Raw genomic sequence first — 26583 nt, forward strand, 5'->3', positions numbered from 1 at the left:
AATTTGTAGATTCAGATTGGTTTAAATTTATTTTTTTCAAGATTTATTTATGCATACAAGAGCTGGGGTACAGGCCAGAGGTTTGGGGGTGAGAGGATTCACCCGAGACAGAGTGGGGGGCAGAACAGGCAGACTGATTGAAATACACTGCTGAGGGGAGCAGCGGGCAGGTCGGGAGAGGTCTGCTGCACCATGTGGGTACTTCTCTGGCAAGCCAGGAGATCCAATTTATGCTGCAGAGGCTGCAGACAGCTTCATAGCTTGAGTCTTAACCCCTTGCACCATCAGGGAGGTCCCAGATTGGTTTAAATTTAAATCTAGTTTTAAAACTCTTCCTCTACCAATGCCTGCAAATTACTCACCCTCTCCATGTTTACTTACTTGTAAACTGAGGATTATAAGGACTGCTTATAGGATCTGTGGAAGATTATATAAGATTAAATAGATATAAAGTGCTTAGAATGGTACATAGCATATAATAAACACTCAAAAATATTATTACCAACTGTTTAACTTATTCTCTATATTATGATCACTCAGGTCTCAGTCTATTAATTCTATTAACTAATATTAAGTATATTAACTCCATCAAAGACTCTTTGATTTGTTGATTATAGCCTATATAAGGCTTAAACTTCCAGCATATACTATTAGAAAAATTGATTGGCCATCATAAGAACCTCATCAGATATCATTATTTTCTTATTTTTGAAGATAATTCTTTGTCTTTAAATTTCATTGACATTACATTGAGTTATAACATTATATAGGTTTCAGGTATACAACATATTTTGACATCTGTACATATTGCAGTATGATTACCATCAAAAGTCAAGTTTCCATCTCCCATCATCAAATGACCTCCTTTACCTGATTTACACAACCCCTTTCACTTTTCCTCTGGTAATCACCATTTTGTACTCATTATTTTCTTTTAAAAATAAGGAAATATGCTCAGATGGCTGGACATGATTGGGCGAAAGACACAAAATTGATAGAGTACAGAGAAGACCTAAACCCACCCTGTGATTGCTGATAGTTAACCTAATAGTCCTTTCAGTCTACAAAGCTGCTTGCCTGCTGATGTGAGGAAGTGAAGAAAGAACGCTGGAAACAAATGTCAACTTCACAAAGCTAAGGAGTGATGAGCCTTATATAGAGGAAACTGAGAACAGCTTCATTTCATGTACCCAAGAACTTTGCTTCTAAAGGAGTTTTTTCAGATAAATTACATGATGATAGGGCCTCCCCAGGTGGTGCAGCGTTGAGCGCTGTGCTGCGAGGCTGCCTGCAGCCTCTACAGCGCCAGTTTGTTCCCGGCCGCCGGCAAGGGTCCCACCAAAAAAAAAAAAAATTACATGGTGATAGTGGTGGTCCTTATAGGCTTTGCAAATGTATTTATACCATGAATAAATTAATTCCATAAATTAAAAAAAATAATAAAGGAGCTTTTTCAAAAAATTACCTAATGTAGACCAAGTTGCTGAATGAATACACTCTTCCCAAATTCTATATTAGAGAAATAGACACATAGCATTAGTATTTTGGCATATAGGAAGAATGATTACAAATTGAGTTTATCTTAATATCTGATGGGGTTTTGGGTACTAAAATTATTGTTATGTGCTTCTTGGGGAACTTCAAACTTTAAAACCTAGTTCTTCCTAAGTCTACAAGTTAAAAAATAGATAATTTTGTATATTTATGCAAAATATAGAAAATATTTTGAATATTTTTGAATATAGTCAATTGGTATAAAAATGAAAATCTAACTTATTTTTTTTTATTATTGTGCAGAACAGCTAACATGAGCACATTTTTAAGTATTTAATAAAGTATTGTTAGCTGTAAGCACTATGTTGTACTACAGAGCTTTAGTTGTTTCTTGATGTTTAATTAAAATAAATTTCAACAAATTAAATTCACCTAAATTAAATAGATAATATTCAAATAGATTAAATAGCCTCTTTACAAACTCAGTTAATGAATTTTCTTTATGTATTTTTAACTATGTTTACAAATTTAATACCGGTATATATAATTCTCTTTAATGTTTAAAATGCCTAATAGGGCCTCCCCGGTGGCGCAGCTGGTTGAGCGCGGTGCTGTGAAGCTGTCTGCAGCCTTTGCAGCGCCGGTTCGATTCCCGGCTGGTCAGGGAGATTCCCACGTTGTGGTAGACCTCTCCTGTCGCGCCGGCTGCTCCCCTCAGCAGTGTATTTTGGTCAGTCTGCCTGTTTTGTTCCCCACTCTGTCTCTGGTGAATCCTCTCACCCTTCCGCACCTTTGGCCTATACCCTAGCTCTTGCATAAAAATAAACAAAAATTTAAAAAAATAAAAATAAATAAAATGCCTAATAGGGCAACTAGCAAAACATATCTGAGAACTTTAGCAATTCTTGTAACTATCATAAATAAAATTACTGAATAGTAATTTGAGTTGTTGTTCATTTAAATATTATAAGTAGTCAAATATATTTTTCAAATTAAATAGTTCTAATTTTTTTAAAATCAATCACAAATATTCAGATTTTTAAAAATGTTAGCTTCTTTTATAGCTTGTAAATACTTAAGTAACAAGCATATAAAGTATGTATGCCAATAGTTTCAAACTGTTCTTTAATTTCACATAAATGTCTTAATACTATAGACTTGAATGATTTCATCAACTTTATTTTTGGTTATATTGCTTCTCCAAGTTAGTGAAGAGGGAGCAGATTTATGTCTCAGTTGGACGAAGTCTCCTGGTCCTAAAATTTCAGATTGTGACATGGATCAGAGGCTATGATTCAAGCAATGATATTTTTTATTCAAAGTTCTACAATTAGATGTGTTTCTTGTGGGAAAGTGTAGAGCAGAAGTCTCAGCAACAAACCCTGATAATGCTCATTTAGGAAAGTGAGGTGCTCTTAAAGCACAGAAACAATCAGGAAAGTATGAGGACATGAAGAAGAGTGCCAAGAATTTCCTTTGGATCCAAGTTTAGTGGGAACTGCAAAGTGTAAGTCCATGTCCAGTGTTAGATGCAAGTGAGAGAGTTTAGGACTAGGGTCTTCCTACCCATAGGCTTAAAAGTATTTGAATGATTTTCAAAACTGTCTGATTTATCGCCAGACACTTGGAGAATACATCTGATTATATAAAAATCAATTGCCTTAAATCAATACTCATGAGTGGTACTTGGGTTGAAGTAATTAAAAGGCAAATTCCCTGGTGTAGTAGTGTAATCAGCTATTTTGGTGATGAATAAAGTGAGTACTTCCCAATTTTTCTGAAAAAGTGTCAATATAAGTATTTTATTGAGCATAACAACTAAGAATATCCCCTTTCACTCTTAAAAGTAATGAGATTAGCCAAATAATCAAATCCTCTGAAGGAAAAAATGCACTTGCACACACGTGCACTCACAAATTTACAATTATTTCAGATAATAGGAGCCCTTTGCAGGATTATAGAAAACAGGTTAAAAGCTCTTGTTCAAGTGTTCAAATCTCTATGCTTCTCCATTCTGAAGGAGCCCAAAGCTTTAAAATTTGATGTTTAGCTCTTTGCATTTGTTTTATAACACAATTTATTATTCCTGGCTGTCAGAAATTTTAAATATACCCTATACTAAGCTAGAAGGAATCCTAGCATCAGAGTCATTTGAATCTAGACTAAAGGCCCATATTTTGAAATTCTTTTAGATTCTTGTGGAGGTGGGACTTATAAGGAAGGAGGAATGAAAAGTAATTTAAAATGCGTGAACATCCAGCAATTAAGCAATTTCTTTATAAACTGTGATCTTTTTCATGGAGAGTATATCTAAAGGTAACAGTAATATCATTCTTTCGAATTTGACGTGAATAATCTAAATATTTAGAACTTCCCATTGAAGTCAAATGCTGCTAATGAGTTTGAATGGTTGGAAACCGGGGCCTTTTTTTGTTTTTGTTCTTTTTTTTTTTTTAAAAAAAAAAAAGGTAAATTGGGATCTAGGAACTAGTTTAGCCACATATGAAAGAAGAGATTCATATACATTAAGGATACGTGTCCTTAGCAGTTGGATTCTGACCCTAGAGTCAATATTGTTATATGACAAATAAACTCCTTAGGGCGGAGGCCTGAACAAGCAGAGATGTTGTCTCAAGTTGTCATTCCTTCCTCAGCATGCAGCCAACATTTTAGAAAGCCAAATCCTACCTTCTGAGATAACTTTGACTTAATTTCTATGAAATTTCTTCTGATATTTTTTAAACCTCTAGTCCTTTAAAAACCATTTTATCATTATTTCACTCTCCAGTGTAACCAGATTATCTTGTCACATCTAGAGTGTCTCATTCTCTAGTTCAGTACACTGAAATAGCAAGTGTTTTGTAAGGGACAGTGGTAAATGAATACACACATAATATGAAAGTAACAAAACATTATGTATTAATATTAGATGGGTAAATAGAAACCCATGGTATATTATCTAAGGTAATGTTTTGCTTCAGGTTTTTGATGTTTTCTTTAAAAAGCAACAAACCATAATTTTAATAACTTGAATCTGTAGCAGAAAACAATACTTCTGAGCAATAAATGGACTCAAAAGGAAAGTACTCTTAAATTTATAATTTTCTCATTTGTTAAATCATAACTTTCTAATACCTCAATTTTTTTTGTGTCCATATGATTGACTATGTTGCATAGAAGAAAATCTTTCTGTGACCTGTGATTCCAGATTTGCCTATGTGTGTGTGTATTTTAAACTAAATTACTCTGTTACATTGTCTCTCCAAATGAAATAATTGGTTTAAAAATTCAGAATTTGGGGGGTCTCCCTGGTGGCACAAGGGGTTAAGTCTCAGCACTATCACACTACTGGCAGCCACTGCAGCATGAGTTTGATCCCTGGCCAGGGAGCTAACCCACATGGCACAGCAGACCTCTCCTCTCTTGCCTTCTGCTCCCCTCAGCAGTGTATTTCAGTAGATCTGCCTGTTCTGTTCCCCACTCTGTCTCTGGTGAATCCTCTCACCCACCCCACACCTCTGACCTACACCCCACCTCTTATATGCATAAATAAATAAAAAAAATCAGAATTTGGTAAATTTGGGTTTTTCATAAAAATTTATGTAATTGTTTAAAGAAATAGAATCACTCATTGCATTCACAAATTGCTCTTTTGGCACATTTTGCACTACCCAATTTGAAAGTTTTTGTCCTCAAAGCTAAGTACCAATGAAAGAGTAACACGTACTTATGTTCTCCGAGTTTTTCTGTTTGCCTCAGTTGGCCATATGACTCACTGTAATAACTGTATTCTCAGAGTCCTCAGCAATAGGTCAGCCCTGAAAGTAAACAGAAGAAACTTGCCACATTTACCTTCTTCCTGATTTCTTTAAGACCTCGTCATCATTTCAAAACTAAGCATTGCTGTGTTCTGCACATTGCATTTTTCTAATCTGTGCTTATAGGAAGAGATCACAGTGGTTCATTCTGTATAGCCTTTTTAGACTCTACACAATGGGGGAAAATGAGTTCTGATTCAGAGAATATTTAGGCTGTAATTTTAGAAGTGTATTTTAATTACAGTAAAACCAGTTTTCTTTTCTTTTTTTGTTGGGTTGCCAAATAAGACTCTTAATATAAGAAAAATTCTACCACTAATTACTATAAATATTAAACCATTTGATTAATTTGCTGAATTATCTGAGGCTATAAACATGATTTAAGGAATATTTCAACGTATCCAGGGCAAAAAACACAGCTATTTTATTTGGGGGTTTCCACATGGAATCATTCAGATTACTTTGTTTAAAAAACTAAAGTTAGCTCTCTGGTGATTTTAACTTTTTAAGCATAAAACCATGGATAAAAACAGGGATATCGTATTTATGACTTAAAGATTTGTCCTATCTGCTTTACTTCCTTAGCTCTACTCTGACTCACTTCATTCTGCTCTTGAATGATAATTTTCATGTCCTTATAGTGCTTTCACTGAGTTTTATGTGATATGTCTAAAATGGGTATCATTTACAGCTCAGGTTAGATTAGTAAACTGGAAACAAAGACTTCCTGAAGATGGGGGAAGGAAATGAAGCAAAAAAATAAAAAAACCCTTCTGTATATATATATTAGTAAAATTTCTAAAGTCAGACATTTAGTGTATGTCTTAAATTGTTATGAAGAATCGTATCTATGGTTTCTGCAGTTTTATGATGGTGCTCATTTATTAAGGATGATAGTCACAAAGTACAGTTGAGCTCTCACCTTATGTTCTATATTCTCTCTATTCCTTGTAGTGAATTGATTGCCACAGTTAAAGCACTTTCCTTGTAGCGCCATTTGTCGACTTTACCAACTTTAACTGTATGCTTTTGCAAATTAGATTCATTTAGATAATTTCATACCACTAGACTATGAAATGTGGATGAGGGGACTCCCTGGTGGTGCAAAGGGATGTGTCTCAGACAATGAGGCTATCTGCAGCCATTACTTTGATCCCCAACCAGGGAAATGACCCACATAGCACAGCAGACCTCTCCTGTCTCACCTGCTGCTCCCCTCAGCAGTGTATTTCAGTCAACCTGCCTGTTCTGCTCCCCACTCTGTCTCTGGTGAGTCCTCTCACCCCTGCACTTCTGGCCTGTACCCCAGTTCTTGTATGCATAAATAAATGCATCTTAAAAAAAAAGAAATGTGGATGAAAAGACCTAAAATGATTGCTTTGGGATTAAACTAATACAATAATTTTTTTTTAAAAAAGATTTATTTATTTATTTATACAAGCACTGAGTATGGTCAGAAGCACGGGAGGGTGAGAGAATTCACCAGAGCCAGAGCAGGTAACAGAACAGGCAGACTGACAAAATACACTGCTGAGGGGAGCTGTGGATGCGGCAGGAGAGGTCTGTCACGCCTAATACAATAATCTTAATGAAGAATTTTTTCTACAAAATTACTCTTATAAATAATTAAAAAATTCTTATTTCTAGTGGCTAGGGTTGTTACTTTTGTAAACATTTGAACAGTTTATGCTACTGAATTTTGGCAAAACTGCCTCCATTTGTTGACTAACTACATGTTCTGAGCTAAAGTAAACCAGAGACCATGTACAAAATAATATATTATTTATTCTGGCATATGTGATCAAAGAAAGATTAACCTGAAAAAAATGAATCCCAAAGCATATCATACCAGAAATAGTAGTATTTCTTTTGATGTGTTGTCACTGGGAAACACTATAGTTTTCAGTGGAACTAAAAATAGAACTAATGTACCATTTTTAAAAGGGACAGCTTTCATAAGAGAGTTATGCACACCATTCTGAAGTCCTGGCTTCATGGCTGTTTTCTCTTTGCCAGGCACTCTGAAGGAACATTTCAGGTTAGGCAATAATACAACAAAGATTTATTAAGTTCAGAAGAAGGAAGTTACCAATGCAAAAATGTGGTACCCAGGGGGCCAGTTTATGCTAGCTAATTGCCAGAATGCTGGGGTGTTGGAAAAGAACAAAGAGTTTTGTATTTTATTTCCAAGCATAGGTCAGTGTGAAAGATATGTCCACAAAAATGCATTGTTTAATCTGTCTTGTCATGTAAAATCCAAGAAAGAAGTTGTTCCATTTTCAAACCTGTTCACAGTGCTTAATGCCAAGGAGATATGAGAGTGCTTCCTGCTCCCAACAACCTGACCCAGAAAACCCTGTGACCTGTTTATGACCTCAGCATCTGCCCCGGCAGCTACACTTTCTACTCTAAGTGTCTTTTCCAAGGGTTCCTGTGTATTCACCAGGCAGAGGGCTCTGTTATGACACGAAGTTGTATAAGCCAGAAGTGGGGCAGCATGCTTCTATGTGGTTCTCCTTTTGTTTAGTGCCACCAGGCTTTTAAGAGAATTATTGTGTCTTCCCATTGCTAGAATTGTGGCAGGGTGTTGTCCTTGGACATCCTGGGAAAATTTCCTTTTATTGAATGCAAGTGGAATCACTTCCAAATTCTCCCAGAAAGCACCAGGGTGATGTAAACCCTGATCATTTTTTAATGGTTTTATTTTTATTTCTATAAGTTACATTAGTTTTTTTCTCAACTCATCTGTTTATTGTTATAATATTCTATCTTTATTCCTCCTTTTCAAATGCTTCTTTAATTATTTAAAATATACTTGTTTGAATTGGCTGTGCTAAACAAATCTGTTTGTTTTGCTTGTTGTTTCTCCCTTGAGAGGACATTTTAATGCAAAGATCTATACTTTTCATTTGTGAACTCATCTTCCATTGGGATTATTTTTCTGTAGGAGTCCATTGTACTGCGTTTGTATCTAACAGGTGTCTGAGTGATTTTCTGGTCCAGGGCCATTTTTATATTATTTCCTCTAGAAAATTCCAGCACAATGAGGATAGTTTACACTTCATTTTCACACCCACACATAGGATAGGCATAGAGTTTTGCTTTTTCACAAGGTCATGCTGTATTTTATCTTGATTTTCTTTACCAAGTCTCTGCAAAAGGCACGCTGCTCTCCTGCATTTCTTGATAACAGGGTAGAATGTTCTAGCATCTTTTTCCCTGAGCCCTAATTTTAGCAGAGTTCTCAGTTTTAGTTCTCATGTTTTCCTGAACTTATTTGGTACTTCTGAAAGTTCTCTGGGATCATTAGTAGTAAATGAGTGTAACAGCAACCCAGCCTCCTCTAAACTCCAGGTCTGGATTGATTTGCATGCTCTCATGATAGCTTTTTGCTCAGTATTTGCTCCCTGGAAAAGAGGATCCTGTGGGACAGCATAAAGGGTGCCATCTAAGGAGATTATTACCAAGGTAATGCAGGAGTGACTTTGTTTAAAGTCCTGGTGGAGCCAGCACTGAATTTACTCATATTGATTGGTGAGGGGGAGACAAAGGAAGGGCTGTAGCTGAGGCGGGGAGCTGGCAGTGAGCCTGGGACCAGTCAGGTGGTGATTGCAAATGTACTGGCAGCAGATGGGATCCCAGAGAGAGGCCAGATTCAGGGTGGGTAGAACACCACCACCACCTAATTCTCGCTAGAGACGCAAAAGGTCCCTGTTTCCTGCTTTTAAGTATTTATCCTTGGAATAAGAAGTGATAATATTCAGGATGTGTGCACCCCAGAGTAAATATCTAAGGAAATAAACTGATGGGCTAGAGGGTGAATTACGATATTTCCCAGGATGTGACATCTTTATTCCAAGAACACTCAGTGCTTAATACTAATCATGTTCCTATTATATGTAATATACTGTCCAGGGGTGTGTGTGTGTATATACATGTACATGTACATGTACATGTATGCACATTTATACATTTTTGTCTATACTATGTCTCTATATCTTGTCTATCTATAGTTCTATATCTAGAACTATACATATGTGCTTACTAGGTGCTTAAGTATCTTTGTTGGTGATGGATTATTAATAAAGGTGAGGAAACTTCATTCAGTCAAAAAATAATCATGATATGCCTACCATTTCCTGACATTTTACAGGCACAGAAGTTTCAACTGTGAGTAAACAGCAAAATTCATGGTCCCATGGAATTTACATTCTAGTACAGAAAGGTAGACAATAAAATAAAATAGTAAAGCATGTAGTGTGTAGATGGAGGTAAGTAGGATGGAGGAAAATAAGCAAGTGAGGGGCATATGCAGCACAAGTGGTGGGTGTCTGTCATTTCAAATAGCCTGCTTAGGGGCACCTCACAGAGGAGGTGACAAGGGAGCCAGCCCAGCAGAGGTGACAATAAAAGCAAAAAGGACTAAGGCAGGAGTTCTCAAGGGATGGAGGGGGCCATTTGCTGGAGTTGAGTGCACTGGGATCGGGTGAGGTGGGGAGGAAGAGTAGGACAACTGCAAGCCAGAGATTCCAAGGAGCCCTAGTGATTTCCCGGTACAGCACAAGGCATCAGGTCCAATGTCCACGGAACTGACAGTGTCAGGTAAAAGTGCTCTCATTTTCAAGTAAATTGCTTCTTTGGATTAAAGGATGGAGCAGCATTATGAGTGGGTGTGGGAGAGGCCACTTTTTGTTCCCAGGGTCAGCCCTAGGGAAGGCAGAGGCTGTGAAACTTCTCACTGAACCCCCTCTTCCCCCTGACCCTATATTCAGCAGACTCGGTCTGTGTGTCCTGCACCCCTGCTGTTGGACCCATCCCTGCCCTGGTCCTGGCTGATGCTGCTTTCAAGTTGTCATCCCTTTTCTTCTCTAAGATGTTTGAAAATAATTTTCCTTGAATTCTCAAAAATAATTTAGACTGCTTGAGCATAGAAAATGGCTTTTGTTCTTAACTGCATGCATGGTGGTATGCTATAATACCTTCAGGGAGATACAGAGTGAGACAAAATCCTGCTCCCAGACCATGCTCAGCAAAGGTGGGGAAGAAGAGGAATCACACACATGTCTGTCAAGTTTTATTAATGAAAGAATTTCTGGCATGGGAGATATATTTTGGGAGAGAAAATTTACTGGTAATTTGAGACATGGGAACAAAACATCTGCAAAAACGCATCTTGTGCTGAGCTCGGGTCATTAGCACCCTGCTGTAGACTGGGTGTTTGATGGTGTGAAGAGCTGGGGCTCTGTGGTTGAATGCTGGCTACTAGCTGAAGGAGCTTGGGTAAATTGATTAATCTTTCTATGGTTCAGCTTCCTTGTAGGTAAATAAGGGATAAAATAGCTGCTTCTTTATAGGTAAATGAGGGATAAAATAGTAGTGCAGTGTTTTAGAAAAACAAATGAGTTGACATCTCTAATGTACTAAGAACAGTATCTAGAATCCAATGTTACATATTGTCCCAGGCAATGAACTTACTCCTCCTCTCTTTTTCCTGCCATGACTACTTTGTATAATAGTTACACTATCTTCATTGACAGTTGATGTTTGTGTGAGCAAATAACGCAGCTTTTTTCTCCATTAAGAGTAATTTATAAGGGGGCCTCCCTGGTGGCCTAGGAGTGAAGTCTCAGCACCAGGGATCTAACCCACATGGCGCAGCAGACCTCTCTTGTCTCACCCATGTTCCCCTCAGCAGTGTATTTCAGCAGACCTGCCTGTTCTGCTCCCCACTCTGTCTCTGGTGAATCCTCTCAACCCCCATAACTCTGGCCTACACCTAAGTTCTATGAAAAAATAAATAAAAAAAATAGGTGGATTTACTGAAATACACTGCTAAGGGGAACAGCAGGTGAGACAGGAGAGGTCTGCTGCACCATATGTGGTTCATTTCCCTGGCCGGGGATTGACTGATGTAGAGGTGATAGCACTGAGACTTAACCCCTAGGCTACTAGGGAGGCACCAACCTATCTTTCTTAAAGCAAGTATTTTAGTAAATAAAAAATAATTAAAATCAAGAATATGTTTGTGTATATAAATTAAAAATAACGTGTGCTTTCAAGTCATTTGGAAATTAGAACTTAATTTTTATCTCTATCTCACCTGTATCTGTATAGAATTTTTAGAGTCTTTCTAAGGCCTTAAAATCTGTAGTACATAATATGAAAGGAAATTAGAAATGTTTGATTTATTCAGAAGCTACACTACCTTTGTAGCTTTGTCCATTTTTATTGGTAACATAAGAATTAATAAACTACCTGTGAATTTGCTGATTCAATATGTGCTTGAATTGTCAAAAAAATAAATCTTTTATGGGGCCCAGCTGCTATCAAGTAAAGTTTGGTCCAGGGTTTGCATGAAGGAAATTACCATCAAAGGACATCACACAAAAAGTAGTTGCCAAAACTTGAGGAAATTTGTGGTCTACTCTCAGAAGAGTTGTGTGTGTGTGTGTGTGTGTGTGTGTGTGTGTTGAAGCATAAAATGTGAACATCAGGGGTGCCTAAGATATTTTGCAGAATCTAAGAAGCTGGTGGTCCCAAATCTCATTCAGAACAATCTTGTTTTGTGTGTCTTAAACAGTAAACTTCTGAGTAAAAAGTCTTTTGAACATTTGAAAGCCACTGGTGTAGACCAACTCCTTGACTCCTTTTCTATTTTGTTCACCAGCAAATGACCAGTACCTAGCATGGTGTCTGACACACAGATAGATTCAATGAATATGCATTGAGTGTGGGGAGAGAGAAGCATGCATGGGTTTCATTTATTTGCAGCATAAAGTATGAGTAGGGGACAAATCGGAGCAAAACTCCGAAACTCCAGCTGTACCCAGAGTATGAGGAGACGCAGAGTGCCCAGTAAGTGGTTTTCATTTGACTTGGCCAGTGATAGAAACCACTGGTGTTCTGCAAGGTAACTTGTATGATTCAATATGAGCTTTTAAGTAAGAAAAAAATCTGTTTTTTGTTTTGAGTGGGGAGCAAAGATAGTAGAAAATGTGACTTGGGATTATAGCTTCAAATGGATTGTGTCAGTGGAAATGAAGAGAAGGGGACAGAGGAGGTAGAATGGAGTGGATTGGCAGTTTGGTGGGGCAATGGGGATGTGCATTGTACTATAAGGTTTTAAGTCATGTAAAACCGAGTGAAACAGTAAGTATGGTATGGGCATGTTGTGTCTGAGGGGTGGTGGGAGATAACCGATAAAAGGCCACAAGATCTGGGAGCAAGGAGGCCTTTGATTTTGTTTTTGAAAGAATAGTTTCTTTTATCTGAATTTGTTTAGAATTTGCTCTCTGCAACTCAAACGCTCAGACTTAGGAGTCCAGCTGCACCCCATCTGTCTTCTGGACCAATACTAGCCTCAGGTTTGAGGGAAGGGGAGTTTCTTGCTGAGCACAGGGACACTCAGAATCAAGTCACAACTCCTTTCCTCAGACACTGATCTTGTAGCCTCACTCATGGATGACTGGACTTCTGCTTCAGACCCAATACGTAGTTTCCATGTCACCTCAATTTTAAGAAATAGATTTATTTCCTTTGCTTGAGTCTTCATTTTTGACCCTGTGCCAGGTTCATCTTCTGCCTTAAGGCCCACCCGCCCAAATAGAGCATCAGTCTTGCTCTTCCAGACCCTTTTTGGAACTGACATTCAATAACTGGGATTATGGTATCAGCTCATAGAGTTCCCTCATGCAGCCTGTGGGAATCTCAGAACATGGTCTGCCTCTGAGTATTTCCACAATGTGCTTTACTTGTCTGGGTGCCCTGGTCCTCCATGTTGGGCCTCTGTTCTGGAAGTGTTCAAACTTAACTACTGCTTCCAGATGATGTTTTCTTTTGGCTGCAGGAGATTTCTAAGAAATCTAGCAGCAGAACTGAGCATCAATGGGCACCTAACTCTAGTCAGTCTATGTCCAAGCTCCTTGGTCCTTCACTATGTCATACCCGCTGAAATGAACCAGGTAATTCCTGAAATGCTTCAAGTTCTTTTTTTGCCTTGGGTCTTTGTAGATCTCATTGCTGTACTTTAAAGGGTCACCTTGTAGTCTTCTTAGAATAATTGACTATTTTTGCCACCATTTCAGAAAATCTTCTCTGACCACTGTACCCAAGTAGGTAGGCTGTTCTTGCTATTATTCATCACTTTATCTGCTCATGTCCTTCACAGTGTATCTCTGTTTGCAAGTATTTTTTATTTGTTTACTGTTTCTTAGCTCTCTTTCCTGCTAGATTGTAAAATCCAATGCACTACTATATTCCTAGCACCTAGCATAACGCATGCTCCAAAAATATCTGCTGAATGAGTAAATATATCCTGATATATGATATGAACATAGATAATTGAGAACAAAAGTGAGTTTTCAGAGTTTAAAAAAAAATGGATAGATAATTTTTTGGAAAAATGAAATTTTGGTAACTCAAGAAATTGGTGACAAGAAGGGATGGTTGTTTGAAGGCACAGCAGAGCTGCTGAAGATTTTCTTTAGAATGGAGTCCATGTGATCTTGTTAAAGAAAAAAGGAAAAGGATCTTAAAGGACTGAAGAAATTGAAGGCAAACAAGGAGCCATAGTGAAGGGGTGGAGGAAATTTAGTGATAGGGTTTTCCTGGAACAAGAAGGTAGATATCTTTTCTTTAGCTGTGATGGAAATTTGGGGCTGTAGGGAAGGAAATCTCATAGAGCCCCATGTGGTTGGTTTTAATCTCTGCAAATAGCAAGTGGTTTTAATTGCTTGAATGAAGTTGGAATGAGAGAAGGAAAAGATTCAAAGCAGGATGTTAAGTAGATAAGACTCAATAAGGGTGTAAAAGAACTGAACAGTATGGGCCCAGCTGAAGTTGAAGGAGATGACTTTGAAGTATTCTTGGATAGCTGGGCTTGAAAATCTTACTTTAGCAAAACAGATTGCTTTGAATTAAAGAAACCACACAGGAAAGACTGTGGAATTGAAATTCACTCTTAGTGATGCCCTATTTAGAAAAAAAATCCATTTTATGGGTAAGGTTTTGTTACTTCCATTATAATTTTCATGTCTTTTTCCAGCTCTTTAAGTTTTATTGAGGTGATATTGATTTATATCATTACATAAACTTCAGATATACAGCATTATAATTTGACATCTGTGGATATTATATCAGGATCCTCCCCAAAAGTCTAGTGTATATTTTATCCCATTTTTAAAAAAGATTTATTTATTTATGCATACAAGAACTGGGGTACAGGCCAGAGGTATGGCGGGTGAGAGGATCCACCAGAGACAGAGTGGGGAACAGAATAGGAGGATCTACTGAAATGCACTGCTGAGTGGCAAGACAGGAGAGGTCTGCTGCACCATGTGGATAACTTCACAGTGCTGTGCTTAACCCCTTGCGCCATCAGGGAGGCCCCCATCCCATTTGATTTTTTTTTTTTTAAAGATTTATTTTTATTTATTTATACAAGCACTGGGTACAGTCAGAAGCGCGGGAGGGTGAGAGAATTCACCAGAGCCAGAGCAGGGAGCACAACAGGCAGAAGGACCGAAGTACACTGCTGAGGGGAGCAGCGGGCGGCAGGAGAAGTCTGCGCGCCATGTGGGACCCTCCTCCGGTGGCCGGGGAGCAGCCGGGGATCGAACCGGCGCTTCAGAGGCTGCGGGCAGCCTCGCAACCCAGCGCCCAACCGCTACGCCACCAGGGAGGCCCCATCCCATTTGATTTTTTAACCTAATGTTTAGAGTTTCCTATTTTTTCTCTTTTTATGCAATTTCATATTAGCATGATATAAAACGACATATTGTATGGGTCATTTAGCAGGTCATTTAAATAAGGGGAAGAAGATATTGAAGAAAAAAAGTAAAGAATTGTTTTCATATTAAATAACAGTAATTTTATGAAAGATTTATTTTTATTTATTTATGCATATAATAACTGGGATGTAGGCCAGAGGTGCAGGAGGGTGGGAAGATTCACCAGAGAGAGTGGGAAGCAGAACAGGCAGATCTACTGAAAACACTGCTGAGGGGAGCAGCAGGTGAGACAAGAGAGGTCTGCTGCGCCAATGGGTTAGTTGCCTGGCTGGGGATTGAACTCATGCCGTAGTGGCTGGAGATAACTTAATAGCACTGAGACTTTAACCCCTGCGCCACCAGGGAGGCCCCCAACAGTAATATTTTTTATTGTATGCCACTGGGTTGCTATTTTATATGAGGGTTTTTTTTTTTTCCTTGCTAGGATCAAATATCTTCTTTACATAGTCAGTTACAATTAAGGTATAAAATGTAAAAGCTTACAATGTTATTCAACTTGCTGACTTCTCACCTGACTTCTAGAGTAAGGGGGGTAACATTGGTTACACTTAAATTTTGTATGCATTGGGGCCTAAACTTCTCCATTTCTAAAGATTACGATAGTAATGAACTACATTGGATTTGCTAGGAGGAAAATAAACAGTAAGATTGTAAAGGGTTGGCTAAATATTAAATGCTATCCAAATACCTTTGGTGCTGCTATTCAGGAAGGACTCATGACCTTTTAGATAAAGTTTATTAAATTTCCGAAGTAAGAAAACGAATGAAGAACAAAGCAGGCATTGCAGTTGGAAATCAGTCCCCTGACACTTTATTGATAAGGTAGACTGGTTTTCAGTTATACTTTCCTTTTGAGGAAATGCAAACACTAACATAATCTTATGAATAGTCTCATGAAGGGGGGGGCAGTTTTACAAAGAAGGAAGCTTGTGCAAAGAATATAAGTGACTTGATAAGAATCAGCAGTATGGCAGGAGAGAGAAGAAATTTGCATGAACATCTGGTTCTGTAGGTAATGAGTCACTTACTCCGTGATTCACCCAATGTTGTGTTGGAACAACAGCTTCCAGTGCCAGTGGGTTCTCAGTAAATATTTGTTGCTTGAGTGGATATTGTTTCTATAATGTTCTATTAATTCTTGATTTTTAGAAAGCAAGTAGTGGAACTATGAACTGAAAGGGATTTATTCAAATTTATTCAGTCACTAAATTTAAAGAGCGAGCTTGCCAGTAGTATTCTATTTACTCTATACAGGAAGAAACCTAGGCCAGCGGAAGTGAAGAAATTCGTCCAAGGCCACCCAGCTAGTAAATTGTAGTTGCAGAGGCTAGGGCTTGAGTCCAGCCTGTCTGGCTGCCAAGTTCTTATTTACTGTGATGTGCTGTCTTTCACTAGGAGCCTGATTGTGTCCCAGATAATTTAGAATATTAAGTTTTGAATGAAAAAGAGAAGAAAATAGTTAGAACATGGAATATAGAATATGGGTGGAGGAGGAAAACAGTTTTGGCAATGTGGGTGGTGAATTTATGCCAAATGACCTCCCCTTTCCTGTGGCTTTACTTTAAATTCTGAGGAGCTGAAATATATATTGTCTCTAAATACCTTCTGCCTAGGAGTCCTATTTATTTTAATATTATTAGAATAGTGATTAACCCAGCTGGAATTAGTGTTAGCCACTTTGGCTTCTTTCTATGTGTCTGTCTGGAATTCTAGCTCTGAGGCACATAGAGCTGAATAGGTTCTGCTTCATTCAGCAAGTTGAATAAGAAAATCAATTGTATTAGCTCTCTGTTTCCTAATGATACTCACTGGGCATTACTGCCAACAGAAGTTCCTTAGGAAAATGATTCTGTAGGCAAATGAGCTCAGAAATCACCATATTATTCAGTGCCCTTGGAGCATTGGATATTACCATTTTAAAGGCTTAATGTTCTGAGGGAAAGAAATCTGTTTAACTTTGTTTAACCAAGCATTTTTCAGATGATTTGATCAAAAAAGTGTTGCAAGGTCCATTATTGTTGTTATTTGCATAGTATCTATTAATATGCATGAAATGAACTTTAGGATATCTTGAAACAGTGTTCAATGTAAGTTTTACCAAAATAGATATTTCATAGAATCAGACTACTACTGACTTGATATGATAATGAGAAACCCAATCCAGAAAGAGAAAGCTACTTTTACCTCATATATGTGTCTGTGTCCACAAAGTTATTCTGTTTACGTCATATCATTTGACTCTGATAAGTACTGGTATAAGAAAGCCAGCTATTATCTACTCACTTGCTTGACTCAAGGAAAAATGTGGCTCAGAGGGTGTCTGGAGGGTGTCCCTTCAGATCTTTGGGTACCTGGCGTTGAGCTGGTGGCCCTCACTTTATTTCACAAAGGTTAGATTGATTCAATTTTGGAGGGCCTTATGATTTGAGTAGCATTTTTCCTCCCTTTTTTTTCTGGGTAAAAGAGAAGCAATATAATCTGGAGCAACTTTGATTTTTCCAATGAATGACTGGTAAATTCTCTCCCACACCATATTAAACAGGAAGTAGCTTTCAACATTTAACCATTATATTTAAGTTTCAGCATATTTGTCATATTTATATTCTATGTAAGGCTACAAACAGCACATAACCCTCATACTAAGTATCTTAATGAAAGGTTTTATTCTGATTATAGAAAGAAACTTTTCACACTCATAGACTGTTAAATTCTGGTTTTGAACTGAATATAGGATAGCATATACAATATTTCAAATCTGTAGGAGAATCTAGGATACCAGGTTATTCAGTATTTTCCTAAATTGAATTTTAATCAATTTTACCCTTTTAATTTTTTCCCCATATATCTGAAAAGTAATGAGTTGTATTTTTCATCATGGTGACTTGTTTGTGTTGTTCCATCAACACCCTCTGTAGTTGTTCCATTAATGATCACTGGGAGCCAATTTATAAAAAATCTGGTTGCTGTGGAAAGAGACATTTATAAGGCTATGGAGCCAAAAATAGAAAAACAAATGTTCTTTGAGAAAAAAGTGACATTAATGTGTGTTCTAGACAATCAAAATCACTAAACAATAAATCAGTAAAAACATTATAAAGATTGGTCGTTGTGAAGTTGTGTTGACTGTCACAAAAATCACTGGGGCATTGAGTAATGCCCCAGAAGTCAACATGAATTATAAATATCCTGAGATGTCATGAGCTATTTACAATTCAAATAATTGCTTTTCAAACAATTAGGACTGGAGATTAATTTCTAAATTTTTTTTATCAGGCATTGGATTTTACATTTGAGAATGGTTTTAGAGATCAATTGTTCTAGATTTATTATTTAATAAATTTTACATTTGAGAATGGTTTTAGAGATCAATTGTTCTAGATTTATTATTTAATAAAAGGGAAAATAGGTTCAGAGGACTTAAGGAGCAAACCAAACACCGCTTTAGTGTAAGACAGAACAGGATCCCAAATTGTCTTACTTTAAGAAAATGTTGCCTCAAACAGTGAAAGACTGTGGGTGAGGCTTGGAGTGGAAATCCAGGACTGAATCTGGATTGCTTTTGATGTGCAAATACAGGAAGAGGGTTAAGAATCCTCACGCAGTGAATAGTAATCCAGTTACTGTATCAGAATTTGTAAGACTCCACCCTTCAATTGTCCCCTTATGTCCCTAACATTCAAATACCTGCCGTGGACAAATTCTAGCATTCCCATCTATGATTGGTTCCTGCCTGAAAAGAACTTAAGAAGTTCCTCCTCCTTCTGTGAGAACCTACCCATTTCCTGATAGGTACCTTCCTCTCTCATTTCATGGTCGTTCTAAACATTTTCCTCTTGTTCGCTATTGCTCTTTACTGGGTGTTCACAGATTCAGTCCACATTCCTGGCTATTAATTACTTTGGATTGTCTTTCAGTTTTGTAATTATAATTTCTGTTAGCAATAATTCTCTCTCCTAATCTCAGAATTTCTCCCGGTATCTTCCCTTAATGAGAACACTGTGAAGTCATAAAAAGCCATGATTGCCATAAAATTCTCCTTAAAGTCACTGTTTGAGTGGAGCCAGACAGAAACAGTTCTGTCCCTGACACTTGTAAATGAGGTAATATCTGTCTTCAAGGATTTGTTTTGAAGATTAATGATAATTTATCCATAATATATGAGATAATATGTAAGCATTGTCCAAGAAATGAGAGATGCCAGTATTATTACTACTATTAGATATAAGGGTCTCTTTAGAAAGTCTTCATATCGGCGTAGTGATAACTTGATCCCAAAATGCAGTATGGTAAAAGCTACTCTGTGTGTATGAGAGGGAGAAAAGGAATGGTTATAGTTCAGGTCATTTTGACTGCCCTTATCTCTTGAGGTCTTGCTTAATCCAGAGCTATATTAACTCTTTTGAAAACAGGCCTCTTGTTCTTCAAAGAATCAACCCTGATGGCTGTTTTTCTTAACACTAACTTTGGTTAAAATCTAGCCTCAGGGCCTCCCTGGTGGTGTAAGGGGTTAAGCACAGCACTGTGAAGCTATCTGCAGCCTCTGCAGCATGATCTCGATAGCCAGCCTGTCAGGGAGCTACCCACATGGCGTAGCAGACCTCTCCTGGTTCACCCGCCTCTCCCCTCAGCAGTGTATTTCAGTAGATCTGCCTGTTCTGCTCCCTACTCTGTCTCTGGTGAATCCTATCACCCCCTGCACCTCTGACATTTACCCTAGTTCTTGTATGCATAAATTAATAAATCTTAAAAAAAAAATCCAGCCTAAGACTTTAATGATTTTTTGTGGGACTCATTTAGTAAAGACAAATGTGTTATATTCAATCTTTAAAGTAGAGGAAGGTTGAAGTTGGGGTATATCTTCCACTGGTGGAGAGCATGAATAGGCCATCAACAAATTTTATCCAAACCTAAACAGAATAAGACCTTTCCCTATTCTTTTTGTAGGATATTGAACATTTTTAGAATTCCATTTTGAATAATTTATAGTACTTCTGAATGTATTTTTCTAGTGGTTGCTCTATGTATCATGTCACCTATCTATAATAGTGTACTCTATCAACCTTTTACCAATTCAAGTGAAGGATAGAGAAACTTTACCTCCCCTTAAGTCCTTTTACTATTTCCCCTTTTAAATATAATGGTCTTAAATATTTCCTCTACATATCTTGAATTGATAAAAGTCCTTATTTCCCAGGAGGTCACATTGACACCATCACACTAGGGAGGGGATCCTCAAGTCTCAAGCTATAAGCAAGAGGTTTAAATGTGAAAATATGAGTATTTTGAAATGCCCTCATCTACATTGTGTGCTGGACTACTACCATTATCTCTCTCTAGTTTCCCTTTTATTCAAATCTTTGTCATTGATGAGTCTGAGTTTCTAGATTTATCAGAGGAATAAAGAAAGTTCTCTTCAGGTTGAACACTTTTCACAATGCAAGTACCATTTTGAAACAGTACCTGTGGTGTTGCCATGAGGTCATACTGTCAATTATCATTCATTTGGAATTTATGATAATGTATATCCGGCTAGTTTGACATTAAACTTTGATATGCCTTTGGTAAAGCAAGTTATGCCAAAAAATGGTGTAAATAAGATTTCAGGTAGGAACATTTATCTATTTAAGACAACAAATTAAAAACTTGGGTAGTTCTACATCAAACCTATCAATAGGTTGAGATAAATGCTTCTTTGGCAGATTATCTTGTATATTAAGAACAGACCGTTTTTAATGCTTACACTGAAGTTGAGCTTTTAGTAGCAGTTGGGTTAGTTAGAATCCAGTTACTATCAAATTAGAAAATAAACTATATTTCTTTTTAACTAGTGGTTGCTCAGTTACTCTGTTTTCTCCAGTATGAAGCAAGCATTCATTGAGGATTTGGGGTGGGAAGAGTTCCAGATGTGTTAGCCAATACAACAGTCTATGTCACTCTTTTAACTGATGGATCTCTAGAAGACCCTCAGAGCTCTGAAGTTAACAAATAAAGCAACACAGATACACAGACATGCACACACATACATACACACACACTACTTGTAGAGAATGGATTGGAAGACATGGGAGTGTTTCTAACACAAGAGGACTTTCTATGACCTTTTAGTGTAGATAGCTTCTTCTGAAATATTGTAGTCTTCTTTGAAGCTGTTCCCAGCAGATGAATGTGCATTTCTGTTAGTTACTGTCCACTTGTGTCCCACTGATAGTGCCAAATTGAGGCTTGGAAAAATAGCTCAAATTATGTCCTATTCAGTAATGAATTTGAAATTAGATTCTTGGTGCAAATGAATCATGATGTTGTTCATTTTCAAAACAGAACATTTTTTCCCATTTTGAAGATGATGGGTTGAAGATGGCACACAGTATGGCCCTTTGAGTAGTCATCATTCATAGGATGGTGAATGTTTATGATGTTGTTTGAAATTATTATTTCCCTTTTTCAGGACTAGGTTTGCATGATTAGTGCCTTTATATAACCAGGTTGGTCTAGACAGGTCTTTGGCAGTTTTGTTCAAGTCCACCTGTCCTGGGTTAGATGACACAGAGATGAATGACAAAGCCAGGTCTCCTGGTAATCCCTTGTTAGTTATAGAACTATTGTGTTTTTTTTTTAAAGATTTATACAAGAACTGGGGTACAGGCCAGAGGTGTGGGGGGTGAGAGAATTCACCAGAGACAGAGTGGGGAACAGAACAGGTGGATTGACTGAAATACACTGCTGAGGGGAGCAGCAGGCAAGTCAGGAGAGGTCTGCTGCACCATGTGGGTCACCAACCTGGCCGGGGATCGAAATCGTACTGCAGTGGCTACAGATAGCTCCATAGTGTTGTGTTTTAACTACTTGAACCACAAGGGAGGCACCAGTTATAGAACTATTTGAACTATTGTTCTTTTCTTAAATTATAATTCTCTATGGTACTATGGTAAGAAATACTCTCTTAACTGGTTATTCTATAATATGAGCCTAAAGCTTAAAAATTCAAGTCTCAGATATATAAGCTTTTGAGTATGACAGACTGAAATCATGCTATCTGGCTTTGGGCAATATAGAAAAACAATTTAAAGAAAAAAAAAACCCCAGACAAGAAAGACACCACACCCTCTTTTGTTTCTTGACTCATGGGCACATGGGCACAATCACATTGAAAATTGAAGAGGATTCCAAATTTTTGCAATTAACATTTTGGATGAATTTGGCATTATTTACAGAATGATGTTTCTGGGAGAGGTTTCAACAAGGTGCTTTTTCCTTCTGAAACAGAGAAAGCTAGTTTGGTTTTGGAAAGAATGTAATTTAACACTTAATTTGCTTTGCATTTTCTGCTATGGACCTGTACATTGAATGTTGTTTTTGTTCTTTTTTTTTTTTTAAAGATTTATTTTATTTATTTTTACAAGAACTGGGGTACAGGCCAGATGCGCTGGAGGGTGATGGGATTCACCAGAGACAGAACGGGGAACAGAACAGGCAGACTGACGAAATACACTGCTGAGGAGAGCAGTGGGAGAGACAGGAGAGGTCTGCTGTGCCATGTGGGACCCTCCCCGGCTGGCCAGGATCGAACCGGCGCTGCAGAGGCTGCAGACAGCTTCCCAGAGCGGTGCTCAACCACCTGCGCCACCAAGGGAGGCCCTGTTGTTTTTGTTTTTAAGAATGGAAATAGTTCCCTAACTTCTTCGGCAAGATCTAAGATAAAAGCCAGCTTTTTTTTTTTAAAGATTTATTTATGCATACAAGAACTAGGGTACAAGCCAGAGGTGTGGGGGGTGAGAGGATTCACCAGAAACAGAGTGGGGAGCAGAACAGGCAGACTGACTGACATACACTGCTGAGCGGAGCAGTGGGTAAGTCAGGAAAGGTCTGCTGTGCTATGTGGATTATTGCCTTGGCTGGGCATGGAACTTTTGCTGCAGTGGCTGAGGATAGCTTCATAGTGCTGTGACTTAACCTCTTGCGCCACCAGGGAGGCCCAAAAGTCAACTTTCTAAGAGAACTTTATGCACAACTTGAAAATATCAGTATTAGGTTATCTTCGTAAAGCTCAGTTCCATAATTTATTTTGTGCTGTGTGATACATAATTAAAAAATATCCAGGATTCCTTTTGACCTAAGTAGCAAGCCATAATAAAATGCTTTATTGTAATATCTTGAAAGAAAACTTTCTAAATGAAAAAGTTTCACTGGCTCAATAAAATATTTTATTATCTAAAGAAATCTGGAAGGGCATGTTAATTTAGATACTGAGAAAAATGCGAACATGAGTATATCCCTAAGGATAGTTCAGGTTAGAGTAATGAAGAAGTTAAAGAAGAATAAAGAAATAAGTGGGCTCATGAAAAAAATATTATGACTTCTGCAACATTTTCCTGTCAGTATTTATTTTATAATGACAAAGTTTAAAAAAAATAATAAATAAAAACTATCAGACACACACAAAGTGTCCACAGAAATTCTCCTTTTCTTCGGAAGTTTTTACGATGCATATTATCATTAGCAATTTTAAAATTTCACTGAAATGGTCAAATGAGATAAATAATTCTGAGATGTTCTCCCAGTGATTAAGATTGGAGTGGTAGGTTTTGGACATAATACTCACTGAGTCTACTGAGCTTTCTGGGCAGACTCACCTTGCCCACTGCTTTGATGACACCCATAGCAACTGTCTGTCTCATGTCATGGACAGCAAAATGACCCCAAGGAGCAGAGTCAGAGACCTCTCAACACACGTGGGCTTTCTAGGAACCATATCCACTATGGCAGCAGCACCAGATTTCAAGAATTTGGGGCCACCTTCCAGCTTTTTCCCAGGAAGATGATCAATCTTCTTCAGCAAACTTGTGGGCAACGTGAGCTGCTATTGCAATCCAGCACAGATGCACATCCAGCAATGATTTGGCCCCCTTTATTTTGGCTAGAGATGTGCAAATCATATTTCACTTGGTCAGATGTCTTTTCATTTTCATGCAAGTCTCCAGACGTGGTAAGCAAGCGGGAGACTGGCCCAGTCTTGGAGAAGACCAGGGCAAGGGAAAGCCTCCTTAGCACTTCACAGGCTGTGAGGCATGGACATCGGTGCTTGACTACCTAATTTCCATTTCTTCCTTGTTATGGACTAATGTTTGTGTTCCCCTAAAGCTAATATGCTGAAATCTTAACTCCCAAGTGTGAGGTTGTCTTTAGGAGATAATTACAAGAGATCATGAGGATGGTGCTGGAAATAGTGCTCTTATAAGAACCGACAGGGGAGTTTCCTTCCTCCTCGCACCTTCTCTCTCCTTACCCATGTCTTCCCCACTTTTTCCTCTCTCGCATTACTCTTCAATGTTTGAGAATATAACAAGAAGACTGTTGTCTGTAAATTAGGAAGAGGGCCTTAACCAAAATCCCAACTATGCTTGCACTCTGACCTCAAATTTTTACTCTTTAGAACTGTCAGAAATAAATGATTATTGTTTAAGTCACACAGTCTATGTTTTTATGTTAATGCAGCTTGAACTAAGGCTTTTTTCTATTTTTCCAATTTTCTGAGTTTGATCCACCTTCAGGAATTGCCATTGTATGTAGTTCCTGTCTCACAGCTTCCCTCCAAGTCTTAGAATTTTAAGCATTTGTTAAAGATGTCTCTTGTTATGTTAATGAAGTCAACTTTTGGGAGACACTTGATGGTGGGGCTGCTTACCAGGGAAACCAACTTGAATAGAGGGTTGGAACTTCCAGTCCCACCCCTTGACTTCTGCAGTGGAGAGGGGTTGGAGGTTCAGTTCAGTTTCCATGATTTAGTCAATTATGCCTGTGTATTGAAACCCTATCCCCCTTGTAGCAGCAGGAAGACCCACAGAAGGATTTCTATGATCCAGGCAGATGGGTAAAGGCGGGGGAGAGGGGGAAGGGGCCTGGAGGCTTACAGGCCTCCTAGCCCCGCCCCCTCCTCACTCTTTCTGGGCTCTCTGGCATTCTCTCATGCTGCTCTGCTGGCTCCTTCTCCTACTGCTACTCTTTCTGCTGGCATCCCCATGACGCCGCCCTTATAAGCTGTGTCTCAACCCAGGTGTACCGATCTACGCATGCCCACACCCAGCTCCAGGTGCCCACCATCAGGCATGCATTCAGGACCACAAGGATCCATCATCATCAACGCTAATGGTGGGAGGGTAGAAAAGCCTGATAATTACTTACCCTACACCCCCAAAGGAGGTACTTCATAGAGCTCCCAGGCTGTGACCATGAAGGTTTGGGGCAAATGACACTCCTGTGGAGGGCATGGAAGCTTTGGCCTTTCTCCCTATACCATTTTCTACACACTTCTTCCATCTGGCTGTTTGTGAATAATATCCTTTGTAGAAATCAGTAATCTAGCGAGTCAATCGGTTTCCTGAGTTCTGCTCTCTATTCTGGCAAATTAATTAAACCCGAGAAGGGTGTCCTATGACCCTTAGATTTATAATCAGTCAGTTAGAAGCATGGAGGAACAGAAGCACAGGTGATGATCTGGGTTTGTGATGAGTGCCTAAAGTTTGAGATGAGGTTCATGGGAACTTCCAGTTTGTAGCCGGTTGGTCAGAGTCTAAATGGCTTGCAGCAGGCATCTGAAGTGGAGGGTTGTAGGGTAAAGAAAAATGTCAGGCTTTTCTGCCCTCCCACCATCAGGATAGATGATGGATCCTTGTGGTCCTGAATGCATGCCTGATGGCGGACACCTGGAATAGGGTGTGGGCATAGGTAGATGGGATTCACCTGGGCTAAGACTGTGCTTTTTTTTAAGGGCAGCGTCACGGGGACGCCAATAGAAGCCAAGAAGCCGAGCAGAAGCCGAGAAAAGGCCGGAGAGCTCATAGAGTGAAGACCTGCTGGAGACGCTGGGAGGCCTGCCAGCCTCCCAGCTCCCCCAGCACCCCTGCCTGCTGTGTACTGGGTAAATCCCAATAAAAGACCTGCAAAAGCCACTAAGGACTCTGACGACTCCTTTACCCAGTCTGCATGGGATCAGAAACCTGCACTGTGTCCATTCCTGACCTTACAAGGATGCTCTTGGGAAATAAGCACTTGACTTGTGGAATCTGATGCTATCTCACGTAAGCTAGTGTCAGAATTAATGTGGGGGTGTGTGGAAGTCTGAGCACCCACGCCCTCATTGAAAGTGGTCTCAGGGAAACCAAGTATACAGTTCCATTCAACAAAATGAAAAATGATTCCTAATTTCACTTGTGTTTTTTATAGAACATTAATGGAGATCTGTGCTGCAACTCAAAGCCTAGCTCTTCTTGAGTTCTTTGTCTTTTCTCCTCTAATTCTCTCAAATTTGCAACTGAGAGCTCGAAAAAGGGATTAAGAGAACTTGTGTTCGTCTACATCTTCTGTAATACATTCATCATATCTTTCCTTAATGCACCCTGGACTATCTTTTTTGTTCTACTTTCTTCCAGATCTGACCACACTGCCTTTTTACAGTCATTGCTGAGATTTTGCCACTCTTAGATGAT

General features: G+C 38.6%; 1 protein-coding gene across 2 annotated transcripts in view; it reads right to left on the reverse strand.

Moving 5' to 3' along the window:
* AGR2 (anterior gradient 2, protein disulphide isomerase family member) overlaps positions 1-17409 on the reverse strand; it is a 30845-nt gene extending 13436 nt beyond the window's left edge. Inside the window, exon 1 of one of the 2 annotated variants that reach the window (XM_037514012.1) lies at positions 17384-17409. The gene's annotated coding sequence lies outside the window, so the exon portion shown is untranslated. Of the gene's footprint in view, positions 1-381; positions 409-17383 lie in introns of those variants that run through there. The other variant, XM_054691902.1, reaches the window with a different exon arrangement.
* Between the last annotated feature and the right edge of the window lie 9174 nt (positions 17410-26583).

The sequence above is a fragment of the Talpa occidentalis genome, unplaced genomic scaffold, assembly GCF_014898055.3.
Source record: "Talpa occidentalis isolate TD23 unplaced genomic scaffold, MPIMG_talOcc4v2.1, whole genome shotgun sequence".
NCBI lineage: Eukaryota > Metazoa > Chordata > Mammalia > Eulipotyphla > Talpidae > Talpa > Talpa occidentalis.